Here is an 18810-nt window from a genome sequence, read left to right as displayed (position 1 = left end):
AAACTGTCTTGTGAATATAAATATAAATTGCAAGTCAAATCAATTTTCAGGTGATAGCAGCACCATAATTAAGTATGATTTGGAATATAAGAATGGTTCAATACCAGGAAAGCTATTAATGTAATTTCTCACATCAGTAGATCAGAGAATTTAACACAGCAGGAAGAGAGGAGAGTCAGAGGCCAAGCATCGGATGCTGAAGTCAGAGCCCTTGCATAGGAAACGTGGTTTTTCTTCTATGTTGTGACTTTTACCAAGCAATCTAAGTTCCCGGTGCCTCAGTTCACTCACTGTAAAATGGAGAGACTGACATTATCTACTTTAGGGAGTTGTCATGAGAAATCAATAAATTAACATTTGTAAAGTTGTTTGGAGCTTCCTTGGTGGCTCGGACAGCAAAGAATCTGCCTGTGATGCAGGAGACCTGGGTTCAATCCCTGGGTTGGGAAGATCCCCTGGAAAAGGGAATGGCAACCCACTCCAGTATTCCTGCCTGGAGAGTCTCATGGGCAGAGGAGCCTGGCGGGCTGCAAAAGAGTCAGACATAGCTTAGTGACTAAAACAGCGAACAACAACATGCAAGTACTTGCTAAATAAAATAAAACCCAATCATCATCTCTCCAAAAGCTGAAGATAAATTTATCATCATTCTGCGTTACAAACTTTTGATAAACTGAAGAGTAGGCTGTGTTCTTAACACCATAAAGACTATCTATCTCAGACTAACAACTAACACCACTCCACTGAGACAATACAATAAAGGGACAACAACAGAAACAGGGAAGGCTAGAATATATCCTGTGGTCTTGAATCGGAACTGGAGGTATCAGTACAAACTAATGGGTTTTAATAAATACAGATCACTCAACATGAAAATAGATATGCGGCGGGGGGCGGGGGGAGGTATGTATATACACATACATCTGTTTCTTAGCTCTGCCCACCGTGAGGGCCCAGAGCTGTGACATTCCAGTAGCAGTAAGGTATTAACATCCAGATATTTGTTTCTAAATTCTATTATCATTAAAATGAAACAGTGTCCCTTGAAGAAATTGGTGATTCCAGGGCAGAGATGGGGAAAATACAAATTGAGTCTAGAACAGCTTCTGCCATGAAGAAAGAGTATGTTTAAAAATGATGGAGACATGTCAACAAGATTGGGAAGCTAGTTTAAGGGGGTCTCATGGGAAAAACTGGGACAATTTGAACATCAAAATATATAATCATGATAACACATTATAACCTATTGAATAAGATAATACATACACGGATGGATAGACAGATAGATGACAGATAGATAAGAAAGAAAAGCTCCTTTTTACAGAGGAATGCCAATGAATGTAGAAGAAATGATGGAATTAGAAAATCACCATCCTGATAACAATTGTCTAAGGCAAGAGTAATTAATGGATGCTTGAACCAGTGGGTAAAATTGTTCTTTTTACATGCTAATATTTACATTGCTGCTGCTGCTGTTTAGTCACTAAGTTGTGTCTGACTCTTTATTACCCCATGGGACTGTAGCCCACCAGGATTCTCTGTCTATGGGATTTCCCAGACAAGAATACTGGAGTGGGCTGCATTTCCTTCTACACAGTCACAAAGAATCTCTCCATAAGGTACCTATTAATTATAAATGGCAATATAGCACTTTTACAGTAGAGAAACCTAGCAAGCACCACCTTCATCAAATAATCGGTGTTAACATCATCAGTAATGAGTCAGACCATAGCATGTGCCTCTCAATACACAGAGAACGCAACATGGCTTCTGAAGTCCCCCTGCCCAAAGCACACACTCTAATTAAATCTCATGATAAGGAAGCATCAGACATACCCAAAGGAGGGTGTTCTGAAAGATAACTGCTCTAGAAACTTCAGGGCAGTCTTCACTCACTGTCCCTCCCCAGCTTTCAAACCGGGGCCCCCAGGAGGGTAGCCTTGCACACTGGGGGTGTCACCGCCTCACAGAACCTGGGAGTTGCTTTGCTCCTGTGGCTTCGGCCTGAGACCTGGTGGAGAAGGTAAAAGCCGCAGGAGCGGTCTTCGTGGGAGGGGTGGGGCCCTGGGCAGCCAACACAGATTTTCCTTGAACTGAAAGGAAGCTTCCAGAGAGCCAGCCCAGAAACATCTGGGAGTCAGAGGCTTTCCCCTGGACCCTGTCTGGTGTAGACGATTCACCTACATTATCCCCTGCACCCCAAATCCTTATCAGGCAACCATGAGGGAGGGGAGGCCTACCTTGGATAAGAACAGATGGTCAAGACAGCTCAGTCATTCCTCCAGGCCAGGCAGCTGGACGTGGAGGGGGAGGGTGCAAGGCCACTTCGTTCGACTTCAAGACCACCTTCTTCGGAGTCCCTTGGTGGTCCAGTGGTTAAGATTCCTTGCTTCCATTGCAGGGGGCACGGGTTTGATCCCAGGTTGCGGACCTCAGATCCTAGCGAGGTATGGCCAAAAAAATATTTTGGGAAAAGGAACACCTTAATGACCCTGCCCTGCAGACTCAGTGAATGTCAACTATGGGGCAGAGTTGGCGGGGGCAGTCTCCATGGGGGAAGTGGGCATTCCAGGTCCAATCACTGCAATCCACCCAGCGGACAGATCCTTACTGGGCTGGGGACGTGGGTTCAAGATCAAAGGTTGGGCAGCCAACCCTAACAGGCTTTTCCAGACTTGCACGATGATAGACAAGGGGCCCAAGATAAACAGACAGCTGCTGGGCCTGACCCCAGGCCCACTGAGCCCTTCCCTAGGAGGAGGCCCAGGAATCAGCATTTTAACTGACATTCCAGAGGAGCGCCCTCTCAGGGTTACTTTGGGGAATGGTGCCGAGGCTGTTTCCTGCCAGGAGGAGTGAGGCTGGCCTCATTAAGGAGGTGGTTTTGCTAATCCCTTGTCACCAGATGCTGCTCTCCTTGTGGTGAAAAATACAAGGAATGGGCCTAGGATGGCCCCTGGAGCTTCGGGCCTGAGACAGCCTCTGGTTACTTCTCATCCTGGTCATTCCCCGAGTGCCACATCCTCCCCTTGAAAACCCATTTGGGTGGTTTTTCCAGCTTAACGAGGCCAAACCAGAACCCCTGGTATTCACACTGGACCAGCTCTTCCCCATTTCACTCAGTGGGGCCACTGAGTGAGCCCCAAACCCTGGGAACCCTCCTCGAATCCTCTCCTCTTCTTCATCCTTAGCATCCAATCTAAGCCAATCCAATCTCTCCCCACAAAACACATCCCAAGTTGGCCACCCCTCCATCAACTCTGCTCACACCTGGACCGAACCTTCCTCTGGGTCCACCAGGACCCAGGTAGGGGGCCCAGCTCCACGGCTGCCCCTCCTCCTCCCTCTGAGGAGCCCCCAGAGATCTTCTTTCAAAGGAAATCAGATCATTCCAGCCTAAAACTCTTCATGATGACCCATCGTAACTAAAATAAAATCAACCCACTCCAGTATTCTTGCCTGGAGAATCCCATGAACAGAGTGGCCTGGTGGGCTACAGTCCGAGTCAGACACAACTGAAGTGACTCAGCACACACACAGCACAACCCCTCTCTAGACTATTCTTTCCACGAGGGGAAGGAATATTTTCGTCGAGTTCACTGTTCTGCGCCCCCAGACCTGGAACAGTCTCTGACTCTGGCTCATCAATAGTCGTTTCCATAATTAATTACCCTTTACAATGACCCCAGCTGTTTCCTTTTGAGCTTTAGACAAGCAAACAGCTGGCAAGTGAGACAGACAATGCAACACCCAAGCTGGGGAGGGGCAGAGGGTGACAGGGGGGTGAGAAAAATAGGCTTGTCTTCACACTTGGGGCCAAGGGGTGGGATGAGGGGAGAAGGTCAGGGCCAGAACTCTTTCATTTGATTGTGTCTCTCCCAGCAGAGGGAAAATGAGATGCTGGCAGGGTTTACATGATCACTGACCCTTGTAATCATGGGCCTCTTGTACCTGGACCCCTGCCGCTTTGATAGGGTAGGGTGGATAGTCAGTAAGAGGCAAGATCACAGCTTTGGTGGCAAAGCAAACCCCCAGAGCTCTGAGTGTTTCTGCGGGCTTCCCAGCGCTCCAGAGGGCCCGGCTGTGCCCAGTCCATGGGCTCTCCCTGCCGGTGTGTGCACAGAAGATGCTGCACCACAAACAACCTCTTTTCTGAGAACACAGATTAGGCTGGAGGGCGTCCTGTGTTAACCTGCGAGTTCTCAGACTTTGGACTTGGCCGAGACATCGATATATAACCCATTCATTGACTGAGGGGCAGATGGCAAGGGGAAGCATTGATCCTAAAGTCCTGGATTTTGTTGTTCAGTCACTCAGTTGTGTCTGACTCTTTGTGACCCCATGGACTGCAGAACACCAGGCTTCCCTGTCCTTCACCATCTCCCAGAGCTTGCTCAAACTCATGTCTATTGAATCACTGTTGCCATCCAACCATCTCATCCTCTCTCGTTCCCCTTCTCTTCCTGTCTTCAATCTTTCCCAGCATCAGAATCTTTTCCAATGAGTCAGTTCTTCGCATCAGGTGGCCAGAGTATTGGAGTTTCAGCTTCAGCATCAATCCTTCCATCGAATATTCAGGGCTGATTTCCTTTAGAATGGACTGGTTGGATCTCTTTGCAGTTCAAGGGACTCTCAAGAGTCTTCTCCAACACCACAGTTCAAAAGCATCAATTCTTTGGTGCTCAGCTTTCTTTATAGTCCAACTCTCACATCCATACATGCCTACTGGAAAAACCATAGCCTTGACCAGACGGACCTTTGTCCTGGATAGAAAGGCAAATTGTAGGCCCGCAGTGAGAGAAGAAATGTCTGTATTGAGAAAACTGACAATACTCCAGAGATTGATGTTAGCTCTGGGAATGTCTATAAGAGTAAATAGAGAAGATCTTGGGGAATCTGGAAAGAACCTGCTCATTCATCAGTGTTTACTATGTGCCTGCTCTGGGCTGGCTTTCAGGGTGCCTAGGAAGAGACAACAGCCCCCACTCTGGAGGCCCCATGGGACCCTACTCATACGCTAAAGCAGAGTCCACCATGTGATATTGAATTATCTGGGCTTGAGGGCTCCTCATGGTGGGGACTGTCATTTCTGTGACCTTAGCACAGAGCTCAGTAGCGCTATAGGCAGTGGCAGGGTGGCGCCTGAAGCTCTTCCCTGAAGACAAGTTCGTCCTAGGAAAATACCACACTTCGTCACAAGGTGGCGCTCAAGGCTCACACAGTTATGGACAAAGTATTTTGTTGTTTGTTTTGGGGGGCAGCGGGTGAGAGCTAAAACCCACCAGAGTTTGGAGGGTTTGTTCGTTAGTATATGGGAGAGAAGCTGGTTTTCCTAAACAGTTTCTTCCTCCTCCCCCATCAAATTCTAATTTTCCTTCCAACCCTGAATTTTGTCTGTGTAAACAAGCCATAAGATGGCCTGGGCACCAGGCTGAGTGGACTTTTCAGATGGCTGTGAAATGTGGGGTTTGTTTGACTTGTTGACACCTGGAAAGCTCACTTCTCCATTCTGAGCCAGCTTGGGCTCGGCTCGATACTATTGCCTTGCTGGTCTTGAGCCAGACGATCTGATCCAAATGCGTTCCACGACTTTCACTGCAATTATTGGGGTCAAGAAATCCCTTTACAGGGGGACTCGCTGGTGATAAGGTTGTAAGCCTGAGCTTCTGGAGAGCTGCCGGTGTCTGAAGGTAGCAGAGAGAAAAGGAATACTGCTGGCTGGAGAGAGACGGACAGGAGCCTGGGGACCTGTGTGAGCCCCTGGGCCCCTCGTGCCTGAATCCAGCCCTGTGCTTTTCAGTCGTCTCAGCCCATATCAGGCAGTGAACTCCTTTTCAGCTTAAAGCCAGGTCGCGTTGGGTTTCTCTCGTGATGCTGGAAGAGCTCATACCAATAATACATTTGGAGAAAGGTCCTTGTCGTCTGATGTGGCTTAATCAACCAAAAGCAAAGGTTTAAGGTTAGGTCTCTGGGGTCAGCTGTCTGTGTTTGAACCAGGGGGTCAAGGCAGCAGCTTCAGGAAGCCCAGACACAGCCTCCGAGCTGCCCAGCACCTGGAATCCAGATGCAGTGCCAGGCACTGGACGTCTCTGAGCTGAAGAGACTGGGGAAGTAAAACAGCCTCTGACAGCTAGCTCTGTGCTAGTAATGATGGTAGAACTAGCATTTCAGATGGAAACAGGATCCTGAAGCGATAGCTGCACCCCACTGTTCACGGCCACATCATTTACAGCAGCCAAGACTGGAAAACAATCTAAGTGTCGACCAACAATGAATGGATATCGAAAATGGAGAGATAGATAGATAATCCAGCCATGAGAAAGAAGAATGTCCTGCCATTTGCCACAACATGGATGGACCTTGAGGGCATCACGCTAAGTCCAACAAGTCAGACACAGAAAGACAAATGCTACATGATATCACTTGTATGTGGAATCTAAAAACCCCAAACTCAGAGAAACAGAGACTTAGAATGGTGGTTACCAGAGGCTGAGGGGTATTGAAAATAGAGGACTGCAGGTCAAAGGGTATAAATTTCCAACTGTAAGAATAAGTTCTGGAGACCCACTGTATAGCTTGGTGATTATAGTTAATAATTCTGTACTATATGCTTGAAAGTTGCTAAGACAGTAGATCTTAAAGGCTATCACTACAAAAGAGAAATGGTAGCTATGTGACATGATGAAAGTATTCGCTAAGCTATTGGGGTAATCATTTTGCAATGCATAAGCATATCAAATCGGCACATTATACACCTTACACTTATACGGTGTTATATATATCAACTATATCTCAATAAAGCTGGGAGTGAAGATCATGTAAACTTTCATGAGTAAATTGTGCCAGGCCCTATTCTGAGTGCCTTACACATGTCATTGCATTTCATCCTCACAACACTTCCTTGCAATGGGGTATCCCACCAACACTAAGGAAACTGAGTCTTAAAGAAACTCAGAGACTTGGTCAAGGTCACCCATTGGTAAGAAGGAGGGCTAGATTTGAATCGAGGCAGTTGAGGCGAGGAGCCCAAGAGAACCTCCTCAGAGCTGGGACCCAGGGCACAAGCTGGAAATGTGACTGACTAGCCAGTCATCTGACCTACCATCTCAGCTTCTCACAAACCCCCAACCAGGACAGAGCTGGTCCCAAGCACGGGGGGTGCAAAGTCTGCAAGTGTGAACCAGCAAGTCCTTTTGTGGGGACTGAAAGCACAGGTACAACTAGTTGAGCTTTGAAATAAGTGAAAGTCGCTCAGTCAGGTCCAACTCTTTGAAACCTTATGGACTATACAGTCCATGGAGTTCTCCAGGCCAGAAAACTGGCGTGGGTAGCCTTTCCCTTCTCCAGGGGATCTTCACAACCCAGGGATTGAACCCAGTCTCCCGCATTGCAGGTGGATACTTTACCAGCTGAGCCACTAGGCAAGCCCTTTGGAATAAAATCTCCCCTGAGTGATTTTAATGGGCTGACTTTGGAACAAGACTTGTGTCCAAATCCTGGATCAGTCACTTAGCAGCGGGGCACTCAACCTCTCTGAGCATCAGTTTCCTTGTCTGTAAAATTGGACTCACAAAAATATCAACTTTACAAGATTATTGTGAAGATTCCAAGAGGTCATGCGGGTGAAAATCATATAGTTCTATGCCCAGTGTCCAGGAAGTCCTCATTAAAAGCTCATCATCAGGGACTTCCCTGGCGGTCGAGCGGTCAAGATGTTGCCTTCCAAGGCAAGGGGTGAGGGTTCAATCTCTAGCCAGGGGCCTAAGATCCCACATGACTCATGGCCAAAATCAGTGGAAGCAATATTGTAACAAATTCAATAAAGGCTTTTAAAAGGGTCCACATCAAAAAAAACCTTTTACAAAAAAAGCTCATTATCAGAGTGACTATATGTCAGAAGGGGAGAAAGTGATCAGGAGACTTTAAAAAAAAACTGAGAGGCTATGGAACTTTGAAAATGAGACATGGCAGTGGAAAAGGTAGCAATTCTATAAACCAGTGGTTCCTTGCCTGGGTAGCCCATTAAAATCACTTAGGGGAGATTTTTTTTAATCCCATGCCTGGACCCTGCCCCTGGATCAATTTCATCAGAAGCCTTGGGGATGGGGCCCAAATGCTAATCTTTTTTCAGAGCACCCCAGGTGACTACCATCCTTCCAGGTTACAGAGCTGCTGGGTGCACTAGAGTTAAGCCTGCCAGAGGTTCCTGAGGCCCTTGCCAACTTGCCTCACGAAGCAGGAAAGGGTGGGCTCTCCAACAGTACAATCAAAGCCCAAGGCCCCACTCTGAGAGCTGAAATTTACACAAGCTTCGGACAGGTCCCTTCTCCACCCCGGGGCTGTAATTAGCAGTTCCTCCCAGCTTCGGTGACATAGTGACAGATGGATGAAATGAATACGCTAGGAGATTAAATAACGAGGAGATGTTATGCCAACAAAATTAACTCGTCCAGCCCCGTTCCTTAGCAACTGTACTATTATTTCAGGTTTCCTCCCAAAGCCTCTGGTTGTTCACACCACTCCCTTTCATTCAAATGCAAGGCACAGTTATTTATAACTTTAACCAAAGGGCGAGAAAGGCAAGGAAATGAGGCAAAAGAAACTTCTAAACACCCTTCAGACTGTATCAGGCCTGCTCCTGACAAATAGGATAAAATCGGCAACTTGTAAGTTGGATGCTTATTTCGTTTTCCTACAGATGTGTCGTTTCATACCCCTTCAAAGCTTCACAATGCCATCCTGCCTCTGATGAAAACACAGCCATCAGCCAACCCAATCTGGGCTGCCCAGATTGCCATTATGTGGGAGTCAAGCTCTGAATACCAGAGCATAGAACACAGTGTCTTCAGGAGAAAATCACTTTAGTGCAGTAGTAACAGGCGCATAGTGCGTAATTGGCACGTTGTTCAGAGGGGTGGGGCTGGGGGCCCTCTCCTTTCTAAACTGCCCAGTTGAATTGCCAAAGACCCATCCTCTTCTAGGGCTTCCCAGGTGACATCAGTGATAAAGAACCTGCCTGCCAATGCAGGAGACATAAGAGATGCTGGTTCAACCCCTGGGTCGAAGATCCCCCGGAGACGGGCAGGGCAACCACTCCAGTATTCTTGCCTGGAGAATCCCATGGACAGAGGAGCCTGGCAGGCTACAGTCCATAGGATAGCAAAGAGTTGGGCATGACTGAAGCGACTTAGCATGCACACACATCCTCTTCTCAGATGGAGTTTCTCCTGGGGGACCTGTAAGACCAGGATTTGCTGAGCTTTCCTACATGACAGATTCAGCATCCATGGATCTGGGTAGCAGGAATCTCTGAGATCCGGTGCCTGGCCCAGAAACTTGGCTTCCAGTCATCCCCTAATCAGATCCAGCTGTGCTCTTGGCTGCCCTGGCCTGATCCACTTATTTATTGATCACTGTGGGCTTCTGGTCTCAAGTGACTTTTTAAGTGTCTGCCAGAAATCTCTGCCTACAGGGTTTGCTGTTGTCACTCTGTTTTATCCCTAAAAGCAGAAGTTGTTAACCAGGGTCAAGAATTCAGTGGGTCTGTGAAGTGGGATCAGAAAATAATTGACCTTTATTTTTGACTCACTAAAACTAAAATTTGGTATTTCCTTCAATTATGAGAGAGACATCATAAAATAGGAGACATCAGTGACTCTGTGCCCAGCAGAAATCACAGATTATTTGACATTGCACTGCAACTGAGGGAGATTCTCAAAACACCACCAATGCAAATCACTGCATCAGTACTACAGTGACCATGAGACCTAGAGATTTTATTTAATATGTTAATAAAGACATGGATATAGTAACATATCCCAAATGTGGGTTTTTTATATTCTGATAGCCAAGTTTCAAGATAATTGGTTCCATTTCTAAAGCTATGTATTTTATTTTACGCACATAAAAACATTATCTTGGAACTTCTACTTCCAGGAAGATAGAATCAATGTACTTTTTCCTATTCCTCCCGCTAAGTACAACTAAAAATCCTAAAGAAAGACATAAGAAAATTCTAGGGACTTCCCTTGTGGGCCAGTGGCTAAGACTCCAAGCTCCCAATGCAGGGGGCCTGAGTTCTATCCCTGGTCAGGGAACTAGATCCCATCTGCTGTAATCAAGATTCCAGGTGCCACAACTATGGGTTCACATGCTGCAATTAAAGATATTGAAAACTTCAAGGAAATCAAAGATCCTGTGGCCTCAAGCAAGCTCCTGTGCAGCCAAATAAATACATAAATATTTTAAAAGAAAAATGAAAATTCTGAAAGATAGAAGGAAGAAGGCAGACCAGCTAGGGACCTCAGAGCCTGGGGAGTGACATGGTGGTGAGTTCCCTAGGCTTTCTTTTTGCCTCATATATCCCAGACTTGGGGCCGAAAAAGCTGACAACACAAAAAGGCCACTGGATGCATATTTTTAAAGAAAACCCATTCTCTCAGGCCAGGCTCAGGAAAGAAGCTTAGCAAGACAGATAGCCTTCAGGCAGTAACTGCTTTCTTCTCCAACAAAAGACCACAGGAAAACGGTGGCCACACCCAAACCAGCAAAAGTTGACTGGGGAGCATAGACTTCCACCCTCACCTTGGGGTGGTAATGGGAAGGCCAAGGAGGGAGCCAGGACTTCCATCCCAGCCAGACCTTAACAAGCCCCCCCCACACTCCCCACCTCCCAGCTGGGACACCTGCCTCCACTGGCAATAATAAGGCACCCCTTCTCCTCCCCACTGCGCTGCTGTCAGAAAAGGCCTAATAAGAGTCAGGACACTCAGCAGTAACAGAGCACCCCCTCGGGCGTCAACAGAGGCCAGATGGAAAACCTGGACGTCTACTCCACCTGACCCACCTAGCAAAATGGGACCAGAGGAAGTCAACTAAGAGAGAAGGTTTACATAAGACCCAGAGTCTCAGAATATAAAACGAAAATACTCGGGTTTCCATCAAAAATCACTCTTCATACCAAGAAAAGCCTAGATCTCAAACTGAATTTAAAAAAAGATATTTAATTGAGGTCAACACAAAGATGAAAGTGATGTTAGAAATATCTGACAGAGATTTTAAAGAAGCCATGGTAAAAAAAAAAAATGCTTCAGTGAGCACTTATGAACACACTTGAAACGAATGAAAAAATAGAAAATTTCAGGAAAGAAGTAGGTCTCCTTAAATAAATAGAATATATAAATAAGAAACGTATAGAAATTTTAGAACTGAAAACTACAATAACCAAAATTAAAAGATTTGATTTAAAAACTCAGTGGATGGTTCAGCTGTAAAATTGGGGAAACAGTGGAAAGAATCAGTAAAATCAAAGACAGAACAATAGAAAGTATCCAATCTGATCAAACAAAAATGGAAAAATGAATAAGAAAAAAAAAAAAAGAAACTGTAGGGCTATAACAGAAGATTTAAAATTTGTACCATCAGAGTCCTGGAAGGTGAAGACAGAGAATGAGGCTGAAAAGCAGTGAAATATATACTGGCTAAAAACTTCAAAAATTTTAAAAGACACAAACCTACAGATTCAAGCTGCTGATTAAAAAAAAAAAAAGGACAGGCCTAAAGAAATCCATGCCAAAATACATCATAATTAAACTTCTGAAAACTAGAAACAACATACAATCCTGAAAACAGCCGGAGTGGAGGGCGGGGGGAGAAAAAGAATTCTTAAAACAGTAGGAAGATCAAAACTGGAAAACCATTGAGTTTTATGAATTATGTTTGACAGCCCCAATGGCTCAGAGGTAAAGAAACTGCCTGCTGAACAGGAGGAGATGCAGGTTTGATTCCTGGGTCAGCAAGATCCCCTGGAGAAGGAAATGGCAACCCACTCCGGTATTCTTGCCTGGGAAATTCCATGGGCAGAGGAGACTGGCAGGCTACCATCCATGGGGTCTCAAAAGAGTCGGACACGACGTAGCAACTAAGCCACAACAACCACAAATAGTTTAATACTCAAATTAAAAGATGAAGATTGAGAAAGGAGATTAAAGATATAACCCAACTCTATGCTGTCTACACAAATCTTGCTTCAAATACAATATAGGCTAGCTGAAAGTAAAAGATGAAAGAGATGTACAAACATCAGTCAAAGGACAGGGGGATGGCTGTGTTAATATCAGATAACACCCTAGAGATGTCAGGCCTCTGCTTCCTCTCATGCACAACTGTGTAGAGGGATGGAGGACATATGTTAAAACAAATTTGAATATACTTTCTTTTGTTTCTAGGGAGGTAGTGAGAAAATAAACCTTCATTGTGCTTGTTTTGGCTTCCTAGGACTCGGGTTCAATCCCTGGGTTAGGAAGATCCTCTGGAGGAAGGCATGGTAACCCACTCCAGTATTCTTGCCTGGAAAATCCCATGGACAGAGGAGCCCAGTGGGCTACAGTCCATGGGATCACAAGAGTCGGACACGACTTAATGACTAAACCACCACCAATGTCCAATCTGCTTCCTGGGAACCCAACTTGGAAACACTGATGCCAAGAACCTCCCTGGTGGTCCAGTGGCTGAGACTCCGCGCTCCCAATGCAGAGGGCCTGGGTTCGACCCCTGGTCAGGGAACTGTATCCCACATGCTGCAGCTTAGATCCCATGTGCCACGAGTTCTCGAGCTACAATTAAAGATCCCACAAGCTGCAAGGAAGATCAAAGATCCTGCGTCCCCCAACTAATATTCTGTGCAGCCAAATAAATACATATGTTTAAAAAGAAGAAGAAAAATGGTCTAAGAAAGCAGATGTGGAAGCTCTCAGTTGTCATGAAGACTCATCAAGGGTGGTAAGGGATGCTCAGATCGCTCCAGGCTCAAGGTGACAGCACAACCGTTCAAACAGTCACTGGTGGAGCGAGAATGACAGACAATTGGAGGGATTACACTAGATGGTGCAGTGCAAAAGATATTCAAGAAATACAGAGGAAATAGTAACTGTGAAGACGGTGGACGGCTGCCAGCTGTTTCCAAGTCCAATTGTCACCTTTCAAAATTATAACAAAGGCTGACGATTTAAAGCTATATTTAGAATCCAGACAGTCTTCTTAGCACGTGAGAAGGTGCTTGTCTGCTGCTACCGAAGAGCAGAGAAAGCTGAGGACCAAATCCAGGACTTCACCATAAAACTAACCAAGCTCTTAATCTAAGCATGTCTACTAGGTCAAGGGTGAGGTCCTGTTAGGAAAGAATGGGATCCTGATATATGGTATAGGAATATCTGAGCTAACGCACCCAAAATCTTGATTTCGAGATTAAGAACAGTAATCTCAATGTTTTTAAAAAGGCATGATTTTATGTCCAGTTTCTAGACCCAGAAAGCATTTGCCTAGAGCGGAGCCTGCATCCCAGGAAGGATTCAGCAACATCAGGGCAAGTGTACATGGTAGTGATTATCTCAGTCTTTCCCTAAAGGACTCTACAGCCATTTACTCAGATAACTGTGCCCTGAGGAAAAATGCACAAAATGTTCAAGATTTCTGGGCACAAGATCCAAGTTGACATTGCTACCTGGAGCCCTAAAGCTTCATCATGCCCCCTACTATAGCTGGGGTCATGTGATAAATGTTAAGTCTTGGTAGGGTTTGACTCACCATAGGTCCACTGGGTCCATGGGTTCACCTGGTGTTCATTTTTGTAGGCTCCAAATAATTAGAATAAACTCATTTGATAGTATAACCTCTATCTTGGTCCCATGGTCTGTGAGGGTAAAAGCTATTAAAATGGGGAAGTCCAAGGACTTCCCTGGTGGTCCAGTAGTTAAGACTCCATGCTCCCAGTGCAGGGGGCCCAGATCTGATCCCTGGTCAGGGAACTAAGATGCTGCATGCCACAAGTTGCAGCCAAAAAAAAAAAAAAATTAAAATTAAACAACAGCGAAAAAACAGGTGAGGAAGTCCCTTTGGAAACTCTGAAGCAGCCTCCTTCTGCCAAAATAATAAATCAAAAGTGATATCGTTTTTGAGAAAGAAGAGCATATATTAGTGCTACCCTTAAGGACTAGAAGGATGCAGAGGTTGTGGGTATTCATTCTCTCCACTTTATTCACCAATTTGGGTCCTATAAAAACTAGGTGGATTCTGGAAGATGACATTGGAATACTGTAAACTCAACCAAGTACTGGTTTAAACTGCAGTTGCTATGCTGGATATCTCCTTCAAGAAAATTCGAGATACCAAGGGAACATTTCATGCAAAGATGGGCTCAATAAAGGACAGAAATGGTATGGACCTAACAGAAGCAGAAGATATTAAGAAGAGGTGGCAACAATACACAGAAGAACTGTACAAAAAAGATCTTCATGACCCAGTTAATCACAATGGTGTGATCACTCACCTAGAGCCAGACATCCTGGAATGTGAAGTCAAGTGGGCCTTAGAAAGCATCACTATGAACAAAGCTAGTGGAGGTGATGGAATTCCAGTTGAGCTATTTCAAATCCTAGAAGATGATGCTGTGAAAGTGCTGCACTCAATATGCCAGCCAAATTGGGACAACTCAGCAGTGGCCACAGGACTGGAAAGGTCAGTTTTCATTCCAATCCCAAAGAAAGTCAAAGAATGCTCAAACTACCACACAATTGCACTCATCTCACACGCTAGTAAAGTGATGCTCAAAATTCTTCAAGCCAGGATTTAACAATATGTGAACCGTGAACTTCCAGATGTTCAAGCTGGTTTTAGAAAAGGCAGGGGAACCAGAGATCAAATTGCCAACATCCGACGGATCATCAAAAAAGCAAGAGTTCCAGAAAAACATCTATTTCTGCTTTATTGACTATGTCAAAGCCTTTGACTGTGTGGATCACAATAAACTGTGGAAAATTCTGGAAGAGATGGGAACACCAGACCACCTGACCTGCCTCTTGAGAAATCTGTATGCAGGTCAGGAAGCAACAGTTAGAACTGGACATGCAACAACACACTGGTTCCAAATAGGAAAAGGAGTATGTCAAGGCTGTATATTGTCACTCTGCTTATTTAACTTATATACAGAGTACATCATGAGAAATGCTGGGCTGGATGAAGCACAAGCTGGAATCAAGATTGCCGGGAGAAATATCAATAACCTCAGATATGCAGATGACACCACCCTTATGGCAGAAAGTGAAGAAGAACTAAAGAGCCTCTTGATGAAAGTGAAAGAGGAGAATGAAAAACTTGGCTTAATGCTCAACATTCAGAAAATGGCATCCAGTCCCATCACTTTATGGCAGATAGATGGGGAAACAGTGGAAATAGTGGCTGACTTTATTTTTGGGGGGCTCCAAAATCACTGCAGATGGTGACTGCAGCCATGAACTTACTCCATGGAAGGAAAGTTATGACCAACCTAGACAGCATATTAAAAAGCAGAGACATTACTTTGTCAACAAAGGTCCGTCTAGTCAAGGCTATGGTTTTTCCAGTGGTCATGTATGGATGTGAGAGTTGGACTATAAAAAAAGCTGAGGGCCGAAGAACTGATGCTTTTGAACTGTGGTGTTGGAGAAGACTCTTGAGAGTCCCTTGGACAGCAAGGAGATCCAACCAGTCCATCCTAAAGGAGATCAGTCCTGGGAGTTCATTGGAAGGACTGATGTTGAAGCTGAAACTGCAATACTTTGGCCACCTGGTGGGAAGAACTGACTCGTTTGAAAAGACCTGATGCTGGGAAAGATTAAAGGCGGGAGGAGAAAGGGACGACAGAGGATGAGATGATTGGCTGGCATCACGGACTCAATGGACACGAGTTTGGGTAAACTCCGGGAGTTGGTGATGGACAGGGAGGCCTTGTGTGCAGCGGTGCATGGGGTTGCAAAGAGTCAGACACGACTGAGTGACTGAACTGAACTGAATGCTGTTTAAGGTGTCTTCTAGAAAAGGTTAATATGGTATACAGTCTTTGATCAGGCAAATGTATTCTTTTCCTCCCCTATCACAGCAAAAAATCAGAAACAGATTGCATTTAATGTAGCTTTTAAAGTCTTATCTCAGGACTGTATTAACTCTCCTGCTTTCCAGCATAATATAGTCCACAAAGGTTGATTAGATGAACATCCAACAAAACACCATGCTGGCTCACTATCAATTACATTATGCTAATTGGATCTAATGAGGTAATTGGGCCAAATGACCAAGATAAAAGTGATACATTTTGATTTGAGCCAAACAGGGCCAGAGGGCCCAAGCTTCATGAGCAATAGCCAGACCCCCATGTCATCAGCCACAGTTACATTAACACTTTTCCTGCAGCTCACACCTGTGGTCATGTGTGCATCAATGGATCAGCTCAATACATTGGTCCAAGTTAAAAATAGATGGTAACTTCATCATAGTCCTGCTTAGTAATGGCCTTGAAAGACAACAGTAAGGTATGAATGGAGCCGCAGGCAGTATACTGGACTGGATGGAAAGTGAAGTTGCCCCCAGGTTAGAATATATGTAGACTCAGGAGTAGTATTAGATGGCCTGATTGGATGTCAGAAATTATAGTACCAGCCCCCTCAGGGATTGCCTCACTTGAAAAGGGTCAACTCATTCACGATCATCCCTCCTTCCCGTGACAGCCCACATCCAAAGACTGACTAACATGAGGAAGGTTCCCGTGATTTCTATCTCCAAGATCAGCCTTTGTACTAACCAGTCTCCACTCCTCCTTCCTGAGGGGACTCTCACTTCCGCTTTCTCTGTGGTTCCAGACTGATAGAACCGCACTCAGGTTCCTTCTTCTCTCTGACCAGGGAACAAAACCATGTCCATCAGATGTCCTCTCCTCGTAGTTTTAGGTTGGAGCTGAGGGACACAGAGATTGAAAGTAGCATTCACCTAACCTCACCAGGCCCCCAACCAGACTATTCCTACTGTGAGCTGTTGTTGTAGCACTTGGGCAAGTTAAACTCCCTTCTTGGTAGCTAAATTTCTCCATAATGAACGCTGTCTTCAGTTCAGTTCAGTCGTTCAGTCGTGTCCGACTCTTTGCGACCCCGTGGAACGCAGCATGCCAGGCTTCCCTGTCCATCACCAACTCCCAGTGTTTACTCAAACTCATGTGCATTGAGTCAGTAATGCCATCCAACCATCTCATCCTCTGTCGTCACCTTCTCCTGCCTTCAATCTTTCCCACCATCATGGTCTTTTCCAATGAGTCAGTTCTTCACATCAGGTGGCCAAAGTATTGGAGTTTCAGCTTCAGCATTGGTCCTTCCAATGAATATTCAGGACTGATTTCCTTTAGAATGGACTGATTGGATCTTCTTGCAGTCCAAGGGACTCTCAAGAGTCTTCTCCAGGTCTTCTTTTGAACCACAGTTCAAAAGCATCAGTTCTTCGGCCCTCAGCTTTTTTTATAGTCCAACTCTCACATCTATACATGACTACTGGAAAAAACATAGCTTTGGCTAGGTGGACCTTTGTTGGCAAAATAATGTCTCTGCTTTTTAATATGCTGTCTAGGTTGGTCATAGCTTTTCTTCTAAGGAGCAAGCGTCTTTTAATTTCATGACTGCTGATACCATCTGCAGTGATTTTGGAGCCCCCCAAAATAAAATCTGTCACTGTTTCCATTGTTTCCTCATCTATTTGCCATGAAGTGATGGGACCAGATGCCATGATCTTAGTTTTCTGAATGTTGAGTTTTAAGCCAAGTTTTTCATTCTCCTCTTTCACTTTCATCAAGAGGCTCTTTAGTTCTTCATTTTCTGCCATAAGTGTGGTGTCATCTGCATATCTGAGGTTATTGATATTTCTCCCGGCAATCTTGATTCCAGCTTGTGCTTCATCCAGCCCAGCATTTCTCATGATGTACTCTGTATATAAGTTAAATAAGCAGGGTGACAATATACAGCCTTGACGTATTCCTTTTCCTATTTGGAACCAGTGTGTTGTTGCATGTCCAGTTCTAACTGTTGCTTCCTGACCTGCATACAGATTTCTCAAGAGGCAAGTCAGGTGGTCTGGTATTCCCATCTCTTTCAGAATTTTCCACAGTTTATTGTGATCCACACAATCAAATGCTTTGGCATAGCCAATAAAGCAGAAGTAGGGCACAAACAGAATCTTGTGAGCACCAGAACCCAGGAGAAAGGAGCAGTGACCCCACAAGAGACTGACCCAGACTTGCCCATGAGTGTTCAGGAGTCTCCAGCAGAGGCATGGGTCGGCGATGGCCTGCTGCAAGTTTTGGGCACTGAGTGTAGCAGTGCATGCATGGGACCTTTTGAAGGAGGTCGCCATTACCTCCACCATAGTTTGGCCCCATGTAAATAACAGGGAGAGAACACAGCCCCAACCATCAACAGAAAATTGGATTAAAGATTTACTGAGCACGGCCCCTCCCATCAGAACAAGAACCAGTTTCCCCCTCAGTCAGTCTCTCCCATCAGGAAGCTTCCATAAGCCTCTTATCCTTCTCCATCAGAGGGCAGACAGACTGAAAACCACAATCACAGAAAACTAACCAATCTGATCACATGGACCACAGCCTTGTCTAACTCAATGAAACTATGAGCCATGCTGTGTAAGGCCACCCAAGATGGACAGGTCTTGGTGGAGAGTTCTGACAAAATGTGGTCCACTGGAAAATGGAACGGCAGATCACTTCAGTATTCTTGCCTTGAGAACCCCATGAACACTATGAAAAGGCAAAAAGATAGGACACCGAAAGATGAACTCTCCAGGTCGGTGGGTGCCCAATATGCTACTGGAGATCTTTGGAGAAATAACTCCAGAAAGAGTGAAGAGATAGAGCCAAAGCAAAAACAGCACCCAGTTGTGGATGTGACTGGTGATGGAAGTAAAGTCTGATGCTGTAAAGATCGATATTGCATTGGAACCTGGAAT

General features: G+C 45.2%; 1 long non-coding RNA gene across 1 annotated transcript in view; it reads right to left on the bottom strand.

The window, feature by feature from the left end:
* LOC145524367 (uncharacterized) overlaps window positions 1–18810 on the bottom strand; it is a 134739-nt gene that overhangs the window by 95598 nt on the left and 20331 nt on the right. The window contains exon 2 of the long non-coding RNA XR_014067444.1: window positions 2241–2439. This is a non-coding gene — a long non-coding RNA (uncharacterized LOC145524367). The remainder of the gene's footprint in view (window positions 1–2240; window positions 2440–18810) is intronic.

The sequence above is a fragment of the Giraffa tippelskirchi genome, chromosome 2 (genome assembly GCF_054371585.1).
Source record: "Giraffa tippelskirchi isolate mGirTip1 chromosome 2, T2T-mGirTip1v1.2.pri, whole genome shotgun sequence".
Taxonomy (NCBI): Eukaryota; Metazoa; Chordata; class Mammalia; order Artiodactyla; family Giraffidae; genus Giraffa; species Giraffa tippelskirchi.
This window is presented reverse-complemented; position numbering and strand designations above follow the sequence as displayed.